At 41.2% G+C, this 12,883-nt stretch overlaps 1 pseudogene; it reads right to left on the reverse strand.

The window, feature by feature from the left end:
- Window positions 1–232: 232 nt before the first annotated feature.
- LOC101586079 overlaps window positions 233–12,883 on the reverse strand; it is a 25,717-nt pseudogene continuing 13,066 nt past the window's right edge.

The following is a 12,883-nucleotide window of genomic DNA, read 5'->3' on the forward strand; positions in this document are numbered from 1 at the left end:
GGGGAGGTGGGGGGTAAGGGGGTGGAGAAGAAAACATCAGTGGAGCAGTTTTGTTCCTGGTTGTGCTGGTCACCCTGTGGACAGGAGCCGGCCCGCGTGCAGCAGCAGCGCCTGTGTCCCTCAGGTACCGCCCAGCTCTGGTCTCTGGAGGGCCGGTCCGCTCGGCGGGGCAGCCTGGCTGCGTTGTGCTGTGTTAAGGACGGGAAGCGCTGAGCGTCGCCGCGGCCCGGGCTCAGGAGTTGCTTGTGGCGTTCTCGTTGCTGGGTGAGCTGGAGGAGAGGGACGAGACGCTCACAGCACTCAGGCACGGGGGTCGTGGCTGTGCTCTGGCCCGCGAGGCTCTTGCTGCAGACGGGGCAGCTGTCACGCTGCTCTAGCCAGGGCACGATGCAGCCGTCACGGAACAGGCAGTTGCGGGAGAGCTGCAGCACGCTCTCGCCCAGCGCATAGTAGTCCTCACACGCGGGGCTCTGGAGTCCAGAGCCTAGTGCTCCCCAGTGACAGTGGTGGTGGGGAGGGCCTGGATCGTCTCCTTGCCTGCAGGCGGGGGCGCGGGGGGCGGGGTCCGTGTTCTCAAACTGGTTGAGGAGCTGTGTGATGAGGGCATCCAGGCCGTTGGCCTCCTAGGCATAGTCCACTGGGTTTGAATGCAGGGAGCCCCAGGGGCCCAGGTCCAGGTTGGGGATGGTGGCTGGGGTGAGGACGCCATTGACCAGTTGCTGGATGATCCCTTCCGGCGTGGGGACACCCTGGTGCGGGCGGTAGCCCGCCTGGCGGCAAGGCGGGCACGGAGCTGCCAGGTGCCATGCCGGTGCCAAGACTGCTGCTCTCTCTCCCGCCAGCCCTCAGGGTCCCTGCTGTATTCAGCCTGCGACCCAGGAGGGAAGGTGGGGCTCTCAAAGCTGTCATCAAAGATGCTGAAAGTGAACTGTCCATGGCACTGGGGCAGCGTGAACAGATGCTGGTCACATTCTCAAAGGGCAGCCGGCTCTGGTCAGTGGGGGCTGTGGATTCCTGGTCTCTTCTGGAAGCTCCTTGATGAAGCTCAGCTCACATCTGGGACAGATGTAATCCGGCAGGAGCGGCAAGATCTCGACCAAGCAGCAGAGGCAAAAGTACCGTCCTGGCTGTGGAGAGGCCTCTGCCAGGGCCACCACTGCCTCCGTGCCACTTGCCCTCCCCAACCCCCGTGCAGCGCCAGCCGCTGGCCCTTGAACATTTTTTAAATGGTTGAGCTGATCAGTGGCTAAGGACTCAGCTATGTGCCAGAAAGGTCTGCTACTTTTTGAGTGGTTTAATGAAAATATAAAAGCAATTAGTCCAAATAAGAGCTTTCTTCACTGTGGACTTAGTTCTGCTCTTTTCCCCTAAAAAAAGACCACTGAAATGTATAAAATGGTCTGAACACGATGGTGATAGCAAAGCCAAGGCCTCTTCACGTGGCAAGAACAGTGCACCTAACATTAACTCACGGTTAAGTCTGCAAATGATTGCATAGTATTGCTTTGGCTAGCACAACAAGAGACTCATAGTGATCCTCCTGTCTCAGCCTCCTCAGCCCTGAGATTGCCACCACACCTGGTTTCAGTGGTCTGCACAGCATGCCCAGAATTCCAGGTCAGCACAGCGTGAGGTAATGGGGATCGAACCCGGGTCCTTGTGCTTGCCAGGCAGGCGCTTAGGCCACTGAGCTATCACACCAGTCCAAAATGCGTAACTTTTAAAGTGTTTATAGTTATTGTTTTAGCAATTCTGTTTTTAACACTATCATAGAGTAGCTTATTTTCCCTTAACAGACATTTGAAATAAGAAAATAGTCAAACATGCCATGTGATGTTCTAAAAATCAACAGTACATTTATTTCTCTTATTTATATGTAAAGCATCACTCAGTACCTGCTAAAATGAATGTGAAGGCTATGGAATCTAACATCTTGTATTACAGTCAAAAGCAAAAAAAAAAAAAAGTGACCAATGCAGGCAGAAGAGGATTTAAAAGATCTAATCTCAATTGAACTTAAAGCGTTCAAATAAGAAATAAATGCAAAAAAAAGAAAAAAAAAGAAATAAATGCATATTGCATGAGCAGAGAAAGCAAATATTCCACCAAGCAAATCAGTTCCAGGTGGGAGACAACACATCAGCCTGATTTTCTTTTCTTTTCTTTTTGAGGAATCAGGGATTGAACTCAGACCCTTGAGCTTTCCAGGGAAGTGCATATTCTACTGAGCCATCTCCCCTGCCCCATATTAACCTGATATAGGACAATAATCTCAGAAAAGCAAAGTTCTTTATTCTGTAAGTAAGAAAGCTGTAAAAACAGAAGATACTGCCACATGAGCAGTTAGAAGGTAAAACACTAACCCAAACTTTTATGTAAAAAAAAATTAAATATTAACAAACTAGAAACTGTGGCAATCAAAAAAGTGAATAATTACCTCCGAAGACAGTTGAAAGTTTTTATTGACACAGAGATATTTATGTACAGCTAAGGCTTTAGCAGAGGCATAACTGGTCTTGAAAAGTTTTTTTTTTGTGTGCTGGAGCTGTAAACAAGTTTCCTCAGTCACTTAAAAAGAAAAAAAAAATCATCTGAGCAGCTGCATTAACATGATGCAATGATCTTGATTTAGAAAAGCAGGGAAAATTAACAAAACAGCAATCCTAATAAAAGGGAATTTGGCAGAATACTCAGTAATGACAATCTCTAAGGATTCTTTTTGGGCTTCCAGTGACTGTCAATTATAGTCCACTGGGGCTACTAATATGTGCAATTCTGCTGCTTTGTTTTGCTTTTTCTATTTGATTAATATAAAAGAATTTGAAAATAAAATGTACTGAAAGGTTAGATAAATTTGAGGCTTTTGTAGATAAATCAATGCAACTAGAGACTATACTGGTAAGTGAAATAAATCAGATCCACATGTGCAAATATCATACTATCTTGCTAGTATGAGAGCCTGAAAGAGTAAATAAAATTTGAAAGGTACAATTGATACTGTGAAAGAGAAAGAATTTGTTCAATGAGAAGGAAAAACTGGAATGAGGAAAAGGACCAAAAAAAAAAAAAAAAAAGGGAGAAAGGTATATTTATGTATATATGCCACATACTTTGTATAATTGTACTACTGATTTCTGCTAGTCTTTTGAGAGGAGCAATTAACGTTTAAAATGTTTTTCTTTCTTTTTTTTTTTTGTATTTAGGACAGGGTGTACAGGGTGTTCAGGGACTCACTGTATAGTTTGGACTCATAGTGATCTGCCTGTTTACAGCCTCCCAAGAGCTGGGATTACAGATGTGCGGCACCACGCCCAGTCTCAGTTGCTGTCTCAGAGGGCCCTGGGAGCAGAGCTGGCATGGCAGGCCCAGGGATCAAACCCCTGGCCCCTGCACCTGCTTGCTAGTGCTTTAATCTGCTGAGCTATTTGGCCGGCCCCCTATGGTTCCATTTAAGCAAACAAACAAGCAAGCAAGCAAGCAAACAAACAAATAAACATCAGGGAATCAACTCAGAGTAAAATTTCTGACTTCAGCCCCTGTACCATAAAAACATCAAACACACCTTTCAGGTCTTTTGTATTCTACTTTTATATGTACACCTTATCTTTGAAACGACAACAAGGTCAATTTCCTAATTTCCAATTTTGCCTCAAAAATGATTAGGTGAACTGATCAGTATCAACCGAAGACATATTTAGCTGTTAATAAGTTCCCTTCATTTCTTTATATCTGTGACCCACTCTCAGATAGCCAGTATATGATGTTTCATTTATTGTCATATTAACAATAATCTGACCTACATGGAAGAAGCTCACTATTGTAGTTGTTGATTTTAGCATTTTCCAATACCCCTTGCTCTCCCATTTCCTTTTTACTCTTCCTTGATTTTCTTCACTCCAAAAATCACTTATTCACTGATAATGCCACAGATCTTAACTAAGGGGGCTCACCTGTGCTTCAGTACTCATTTTATATAAAATCCATCTCAGCATTTTGACTTCAAAGGAATATCTATCAGTGATTTAAAGACTATAGCTGTTACATCAGAGATGACAATCTCAATTTCAATTTTCTATACCTCTTGTGAAGTTTTCCTTAGCAAGGTTGTCCTCAACAAGAACACTTTCCTTTCCCTTGATGTGACATTGACAACCCCTCTATTTTATTCAGCATTCATAACTCTGTGGAAGGCCTCACTTATATAGTCTAATTATAAATAATAGTTCCCTAGTTAGCTTATGAATAAGGAGCCTAGTTACAGAAAGGGCCTAGGAGAAATCTGGGTAATTAAAATAAGAGGGCTGGGCCTGGTGGTGCATGCCTGTAATTCCAGCAGTTGGGAGGCTGAGGCAAGAGGATTACTGCTAGTTTGAGGACAGTTTTAGCTACATAGGGAGTTCAAAGCCAGCCTGAACCAATAGCAAGACCTTGTCTCATAAAACACCACCAGCAACAAAGACATTAGAATAGAAAACAAATTAGTATTTTGGATACTTGTCAGGCAGGAAGAAATGCAGCCCCCTGATTAGCCCTTCCTAATTTAGGAAGTTAAAACTACTCCTTACAAAGCTCCAGAGTATTCAGGAATTTAAAATATTCAACAACCAGATTTTCTCTAAAACCCCAGTTTCCTGTAAACGTTGCTTACTGAGGACCTGCATTAGGGAGGCTGGGGCCCTCTTGGTCATTATAAATCCATGGAGTCACCTGTGGTAGGTGGCCACAAAACAGTTCAGGAATTCCTGTGCTCTGTTTATCTACATGTAGCTCTGAACTGAGGGGCTATGCGGCCATGCACGTGGGAATCCTCCTGGAAATCCAGGAGCTACTCTTCCTGTTTCCAGTAAAACTCTCCTAACTTTCTGCTGTGGTTTGTGAATTCATTCCTTGATACTGGGAGGCCGCAAGCTCAGCTCATATAGGAACATTGTGAGTAGAATTTTCACTTAAATAATTAAGGTGATTATTTTATTTTATATTTTTGCATATGCAGTCCAGGTGGAGATCCCTGAGGGCTGCTCAAGCTGCATGCTCCGCCACCGAGTCACTTCACCAGTAATGGTGAACCTTGCTTTGGATGCCCATGGCCCCTACAGAAACTTATTACAAGTTAGGCAATGTGGGCACATATTGGAAAGTTACTTAGTCACTGTAATATAAAAATGCCAAGGTCTGAGAGAATCAGTTGTGTGTATGAGAATCTGCATCACAGATATTTATAGACTTTAAATCCACCTGGGCAGCTGCTGGCAGGAATAAGACCAGGGACCTAGCTCACGATGCTGTACCCATATCCAACTGCACCCAAAGCAGGGTTTCCCCAAGTGTGACATGCTCAGGACATGCACTGTGACACCATGCACAGGAAAAGTCCTCCTCCCTCGGCCCATCTGAGTGGATACTGCCTTCACGGTGGATTGACCCAGGCTCACTGCCCAGACTGGTAGAGAGCAGCTGTCCAAGTTTACCTTCTGGGCTAGCAGTCATGCAGTGGGTGCAGGATGCTGAGAACCTGAAAGTGTACCTGCCCCAGGGAAAGGGAAAAAATGACGGAGGATAAAGCAGCACCAAAGAACAGAGGAATTCAGTCTGGAGCTAAGCAGGGAGCCTGCATTCTGCCATAGTGATTCTAGCCACTTTTACCCAGATGTGGCCCTGATTCTATCCCATCCCCAGCTCCAGTTTCACAGAATCACCATTTGTGACTTGAGGGTCTCCCAGGACCTCCCCTGAAAACCAAAGACAGTAGAAGTCAAACCCAGATTACAATCTCTGAAACAGTGAGATGAAATAAACCTTTTCATCATATTCCTTGAGTAGATATTTTGTCTCTGTAATAACAAATAAAAATAAACTTGCAAATACATTTTTTTGTTTGTTTGTTTTTGTTTTTTGAGACGGGAATCTCACTGTGAAGCCCAGGCTGACCTTGAACTCACCGTGGAGCTCAGGATGGTCTTGAGCTTGTTGCAATCCTCATGCTTCAGCTTCCTGAGTGCTGGGATTACAGGCATGTGCCATCATGCCTAGCTAAATGCATCAATTCTTTCTTCAGAAAATTATATAAGGACTTTCTGGGATTGCTTTCAGTTTCCTTCATGTGTTCATATTTCAGCCTCACTCTAGCAACTCTTTGTATATCAAAACTACTGTCTCCCTCAATAATTGTTGCCATAAAACTGAGTCTGGGAAAGAAACTATATCTGAGGAAGTCAGGAGCCAGTGTATGGCTTTATTTTACACCAACAGTCCTGGCTGGGACTCCCTCCCAACAATGAAGGCAGGCCCATGTGCTCATGTGCTAGCACTGTTATTCGATGCACAAGCAGGAGTTATAAAGGCAAGATGGAACAGCCTAGCAATTCTCCGATTAGCTAGCGGGGTGAAATCATTGGTTACAAGGTTAGATTAATTGTCTTGGGATTTGTTGCAATCAGGCACCCTGAATACTTCATTATGGTGTTGTGGTTGCAGGGGTCAAGAAAGCAATTAGAATCATGAAGCAGTTACAGGGCTAGGTAGTTTTAGAAGAAGAAGAGTTTAAAAAGAACAAATTTTCCCTGTATAGTTTTTCCCTTTCAGAATCTGTTCTCCTCCAAGATGGAAGAACTAATTAAATGTAAATTGGAATCAGGCCAAGAAGGCATACATAAATCGAACCCACTGTTACAGATGCTTGGAGTCTGGTTGCATAATTCTTTGCAAGCTAATAGAGCTTTCCTTTATTATCTACAAATTCTACTTATAGGGGCTGACTCAGAAGAACCTGTGCAGAATACACACAAGAATGGGAAGATAGCTTGAGAATTTTTTTTTTGGAAAACACTGTAGCATCTCAAATTTGTTGATGCAACATGACATCATAACACTTCCATCTGCATGTACCAAAAATTCATGTCCTGGCTCTTCTATCTAGAAACTGCTTCCCTATGTTACTATTTACCCGAATCACAAGTATGCATCCTCAGGTCCCATTTAAGTATTTCCATTTCTGGATATTTTCCCTCATTCCTCAGCATGGTATTTCAATATTGCTGAGCACCTACAGACACCTGGCTTGCCTTCGCACACTTTATGCCATGCTTCCATGCTCAATGTGAGAGAGTTTTTCAGTTTGAGCCATGAGAAGATTGGAGTGGAGACAAACTTTCCTATTAGTCATTGCCGTCTCTCAGCACGTATGATATTTGTAAAAGCAATGAGCATGAATCTCAGAGGTGACCATATGAGACAACAATAAAGAAGATGCTGTGAGAATATGAAAGAGTGGAGAACACAACTCACTAGCTCAGTAGGAGAGGCAGCATTTTACCTGAAGTAATTTGGATGGCACGAAGGAATTTCCCAGGCAGTGCTAAAGCAGCCCTGATGGCAGGGAGAGTACTTTTTCCAGTAGTGGAAGAAACAACTGAAATGTCTAGTAATTGATGAATAACTGAAAATATAAGCTTTGCATATTATTCATTCATAAAAAGAAATAATTTTCTGATGAATGCTGTAATATGAATTAGTCTCTGAAATGTCATGCAAAAAAGGTAGACACATAGAATTTTTTTAAAAATGCATTTAGTGTAGAGTCTACAGGGTCTCACTACATGGATCAGACTCATAGTGATCCTCCTGTTTTCAGCCTGCCAGGTGCTGGGATTATAGGCAGACACCACCACACCCAGTCTGTCACATAGAATTTTGAATTATCCCAAATGACCGGAATATGAAAATTTATAAAATATGTTGTACATTAGCAATTCATAGGAGTTAGGAAAATAGGAAAAATAAGGAATCAAACTTTCTTTAGAAGGTAAAGGAAATATTCTAGGATGTTAACCGAGTATACCTTTAAGGAAATAAACTAAAAGGTGAGTAAATTTACTTTAGTAAAACTGGCAGAAAAGGCAATTCCTAGCTGAAAATTTCTAAAAATCTTATTTATTTATTTCTTACAGGGTCCATGCTCACGGTGATCCTCCTGCCTCAGCCTTCCCAGTGCTGGGATTACAGATGTGTGCCACCATGCCTGGTTTTGGTGGCTTTCACTGCGCACTCAGGTTCTGGGGCCAGCATGGCATGTGGTACCGGGACAAGCCCAGATCTTTGTGTTTGCCAGGAAGGTGCTTAGGTTGCCAAGCTATCTCCTCAGCCTAGGTGACAATTAATGTTAAAAGAATCTGCACAACTCTTTATAATGAAACTAATAATAAATGAAAGGAGAAAACCAGAAAAGAGGGAAATAATTATGAGAGGAAAAAAAATAAAGGATATGAGAGTAATAAATGGCAGCAAGGACATATAAAAGGAGGGAAAAGAATGGAGAAGGGAAGTGATAGGTAAAGTTGGAAAATGATCTCTCCAAGGTATATTATTTCAAGAAAATAAAATTTATTAGTGCAGTGTGTTTGATAGCAATCCAGTAGAAAAGGAAAGTGAAGAGTCATGGCCCCTGGAACTCATGTCTGTTTTTGGAAAGGAAATGGAAAGTGGGAAAAGGAATTGTATTTGGAAATGCATTGTACTGAGTTTGAAACTAGCCATCAAACCGTGCAGTTTCTATATATTTTCCTTGATGATCTCATGAACTGTCCCTTAAATATGCTCTTTTTTCCTGTGCACAATTCTTTTTTTTTTTTTGAGACAGGATCTCACTATATAGTACAGACTAACTTTGGATTAACTATGTACCCAAGACAGGCCTCAAATTCACAGCAATCCTCTTTCCTCAGCTTCCTAAATACTGGAATTACAGGCAGGATCCACCGTGCCCAGCCTGCGTACAATTTTTTTCCATAATTTTATTGATAAACAAATAGCAATGAGACAGTTTCAAATCAAATTGGTAGGACAGTTTCAATAGTTAACACATTGCATACATTCTTCTTAGTGGTTAATTGCTGTACAAGATGCGGACTTGATATCCTATTTACAAACACCATTAGAACAAATCATTCTATTCATTAAGAGAATTACAATTCTTTTTTGACCTATGTCTCTGCAGCTGCACCTCATGAAGAAACATTTCAGACTGATAATATCATATATAATTTTATTAGCATGAAAACATCCCTTATTATCTAATTTATGATTTAACATTTGCTTTGTAGGATCTCAAAATTAAAGGTAGCCAATCTTGTCTTGTCTTTAAGAATACTTTGTGCTTCAGTTGATGATGTCTACAGTTGAATTAGTTTTATTTGTCTAAAATCTAAATGCAATGCTTTGCTTGGATTTATGTTTAAGTCAAAAGATGAAATGTATTATCTTGTCATATATTTAATTTAAAATTATTACTGAAATGCTATATATTCATGTTTTCTAAATATGTTTGAAAGTCATTGTAGATTTTGTATTTAATGCACATCTTCATTTTGACCACTCATTTTTGAAATGCTAAGAAAGACATGAAACCAGCATCTTCCAAATTGGAAAATATGTCTTTTCTTAAAAAAAAAAAACTCATAAACTTTACTTTTTAAAGTTTGGGTTTATAATAATCATTAATTTCTCTCTTACTTCCACCATTTCATCTTTAGTTTACATGGCATAGTTTATAAATCAATATTGACACATCAGTATTTAATAAAGTACAAGTTTACATTGGGGTTCATTGTAAATTATTGAATATCGTTTAGATTTTTGATAAATGTATAATGACAGGTATTTAACCATGACAATATTATACAGAATAATTTTTCTGTCAAATAATCCACTTATACTGAAGATTTATAAAATCCACCCATATGTTCCTGCATCTAAATATTTTGGGTAATGGGAAATATAATATCCAGGCTTGCTCCTCTGAGAATGAACAAAAAGAAATTCCTGTATAGAATTATATTCTTGTGTAAGTGTAACTATTGGAGGGACCCACAGTTGTAGGTATAAACTTAGATTATCACAGTATATTGGAGCATGAGATTAGGATAGTTGAAAGAACTGAGCAGTAGAGAAGGAAGATAAAATTTAAAATGAAAAAAAAAGTGTAATTCATTTCTACAACAATCTTGAGTCGCTCATTTGGAACTTGGATCCCCAAATGATGATGAACACATAGGACTGTGAGTTCAGCACAGGCAACTGGTATACATAAAATCATAAGGCAATGCAGGCAATGTTCTGTGGCTGCACGGAACTCAGAGTGTGTGGGACTGGGGCAGTCATCTCGAGCTCTGGAGGGCACAGCATCCACATGTCATTGGCTGAACATAGGCCTTTGCAGATCATTGCAACAAAGGACAATGTATCTGTGTTGCAGTGCTGGGGAAACTAGGGCACCTGTGCTGCAGCAGGCAGGCAAAGCCCTCTCTCTTGGTATGGGGACTAAGTCACGCACATACATTGGAAGTGAGCAGCTGAAATATTTTCCAAATCTAAAAATGCATTTACAAAATTCTATATTTTCAGACAATCCTACAATACACCAGGAAGTCCACAAGGAATTTTTTTAGCATTGTAGCTGCTGCAAAGGAGAATTTTAATGATAGAAGTCTACAATTCCATAAGATGGAATCAGCCCTGTGCTTCCTCAATTCTCAGGATAGAGCCAAATGTGAAGAACTTGCTATTTTCTGATTTTATACTGATTAGGTTTTAGATATCTGGGAGTAAAGCTATTGTAATTTCAAGAAAGCTTTGTCTGGAAAAATAAATGCTATGACCTGAGAAGACAGAAAAGACGTAAAAAGACGTAAGTATGAAGGAATGACAAAGGACAGCACAGTTGGTAGTTTTGAAAATGAAAGTCTTAAAGTGTGGCATCCTTTGACAAATAATTTTAAGTCAATGAGAGGATATGGGATTGTTTTGCTTACTTTGGATTATTTTACGCTTGTAAGTAGCTGTTTTTAACTTTGAATAGTACCAAATCTGATACAAGAAACAGGCTAACAGATGACTTGAGTGCTGCATGTGTTGCTCTCAGGGAAAGGAAGCTGGGACCAAGATTTGTCAAATTATCAGCATGGATACAGTAGCAAAGATTGCATCAATCACCATGAAATTCATATTACTTTGTTAAGTACAATTCTATATCACTTATATTTTTTCTGTTTTAATCTAATTTGTACTCTTTAAACAATAAAAATATTTGAAAAAGATTGCATTAAACATGTAACAGCATGGGGGCTGGTGGGTTAACTCCGCTGTCTGAAACAACTTCTTGAGCAAAATCAGTAAGGGGCCAGGAACTGTGGTTTGATCTCCACCACCAAATGTCACACAAGACCAGCCCTTAAAGCAGCCTCAGCCAGCCAGCCAAAAAAAATGCTTCTCACATAGCAGCATGTAAAATTCAACCTTTTACCTTTTGAAAAAAGTTGTATAATTAAAAGCTCTCTTATTGTGTTTCTTTTAAGACAAAAATAATAATGTGTGAGTTTTTCTAAACTAAAATTTCAGTATTCAAGTTTGGTACTTTGGGATTAGTAAGTGAGACTGAGGCTGCAGTTTGGACACATGGTTTCTAAAAGTTTCATCATTACTGCTGTAGTGCAATCCTTTGATTACCTTTGACATCATGCCCAAAGACTTGCATAACAGTGGCTTATTGACCAAGCTTAAGAAACAAATCTTCCCAAGAGGAGGTGGCCCATGGGATGTTGCTATTTGTGGACTTTGATGAAATAATGATGCCTGGAAGTGAGAAGATAATTTTCCTTTATAATTTCCAGTTGTGTTTTTCACTGAGACACCAAAGCTCAAATGCAGAGTCCAAGGAATAAATGGTGGGTGAAAATTTTCTCCTGGGGAATGGAGTAGGCTTGCCTAAAATTAGGTAGGATCATTATAGTGTCCACCTAATAATTCCCAGGTTTTGCTTTTCACAATGGCAATTATTATTTACAGTTAGTGACATTGACCTGAATCAACAGCAGTAACACACACACACACATATGCACATAACATATGTGTCTACCTGGCTGACATTTTCACTTGGAAGTAAGTATTTTAAGACCCTTTGAAAATGTTCTATTTATTATTGTTAGATATGAATCCATGAAATCTACCAGACCAGGCATTCTGATGTAAGAATAAGATTTATTGGAGGTAGGAGAAAGCAGGATGGTTGTCTAGGGGACCAAGACAGCAGTGAACAAGGCAAAGCACAAGGATTTGAAGGTGTTTTGTGGGGAGCGTGTTTGTGGTCTGGAACAGCCAAGGGAGAGCTAATGTTGGAAGGGCTACCTGATCTGTGGGGGACTTCCAATGTTAACAAAGGAGAATTTCTGTGGTTTTCTGCCCAGGTTAAAGTTGGGTGGGCCTATTCTGCAGTTTTGGCCAGGGGGAAGTGAGCTGAGACCAGGGTACAGAATGGGGAGTGTTTGGGGCAGGATGCCTGGGACACCTTGAGTGACCTATCATTCCAGACTCTATTTGATAGAAAAATGGTGAAGAGATCATTTGGCTACTTCCTGCTGACCAGGGCATTGTGGGGCCATGAATCTGGAGATCAGGGCGAGGAGTTGTTGTTGTTGAAGGGGTTTCATTGGAATAGGCCTGATAGGAGTTATCTGAGAAAAGCATTTGGTTAAAATTTTGGGGATGTTAATCTGATGACAGTGTTGCAGATGAGGGAAATGAAGCAGAGGGCTACCATGAGCATAATAGCAGCCAAGTGATGGGCCTTAGAAGGGGAATGAGCCAAGGGAAGACAGAGTTCCATATGCCTTTGTCAATCCCATCCCAGAGAACCTCCTAGGGAGGGCCCATGTTTTGTAACTCCCAGGATTGGCCCTAGCAGATCTGTGCCTATCAGACCTATGGGGTTTGAATGTATTTTTAAGGAAGAAGGGAGTCCTAGCCCAGGTCCGGTGAGTGTGCGGAGAGTTTCCTGCTACCCTGCGCCGGCGGGACCAGTCCCAGCCCAGGCGCAGCGTGGGCCGGACCCTCT

Source organism: Octodon degus, unplaced genomic scaffold, assembly GCF_000260255.1.
Source record: "Octodon degus isolate 3935 unplaced genomic scaffold, OctDeg1.0 scaffold00028, whole genome shotgun sequence".
Lineage (NCBI taxonomy): Eukaryota > Metazoa > Chordata > Mammalia > Rodentia > Octodontidae > Octodon > Octodon degus.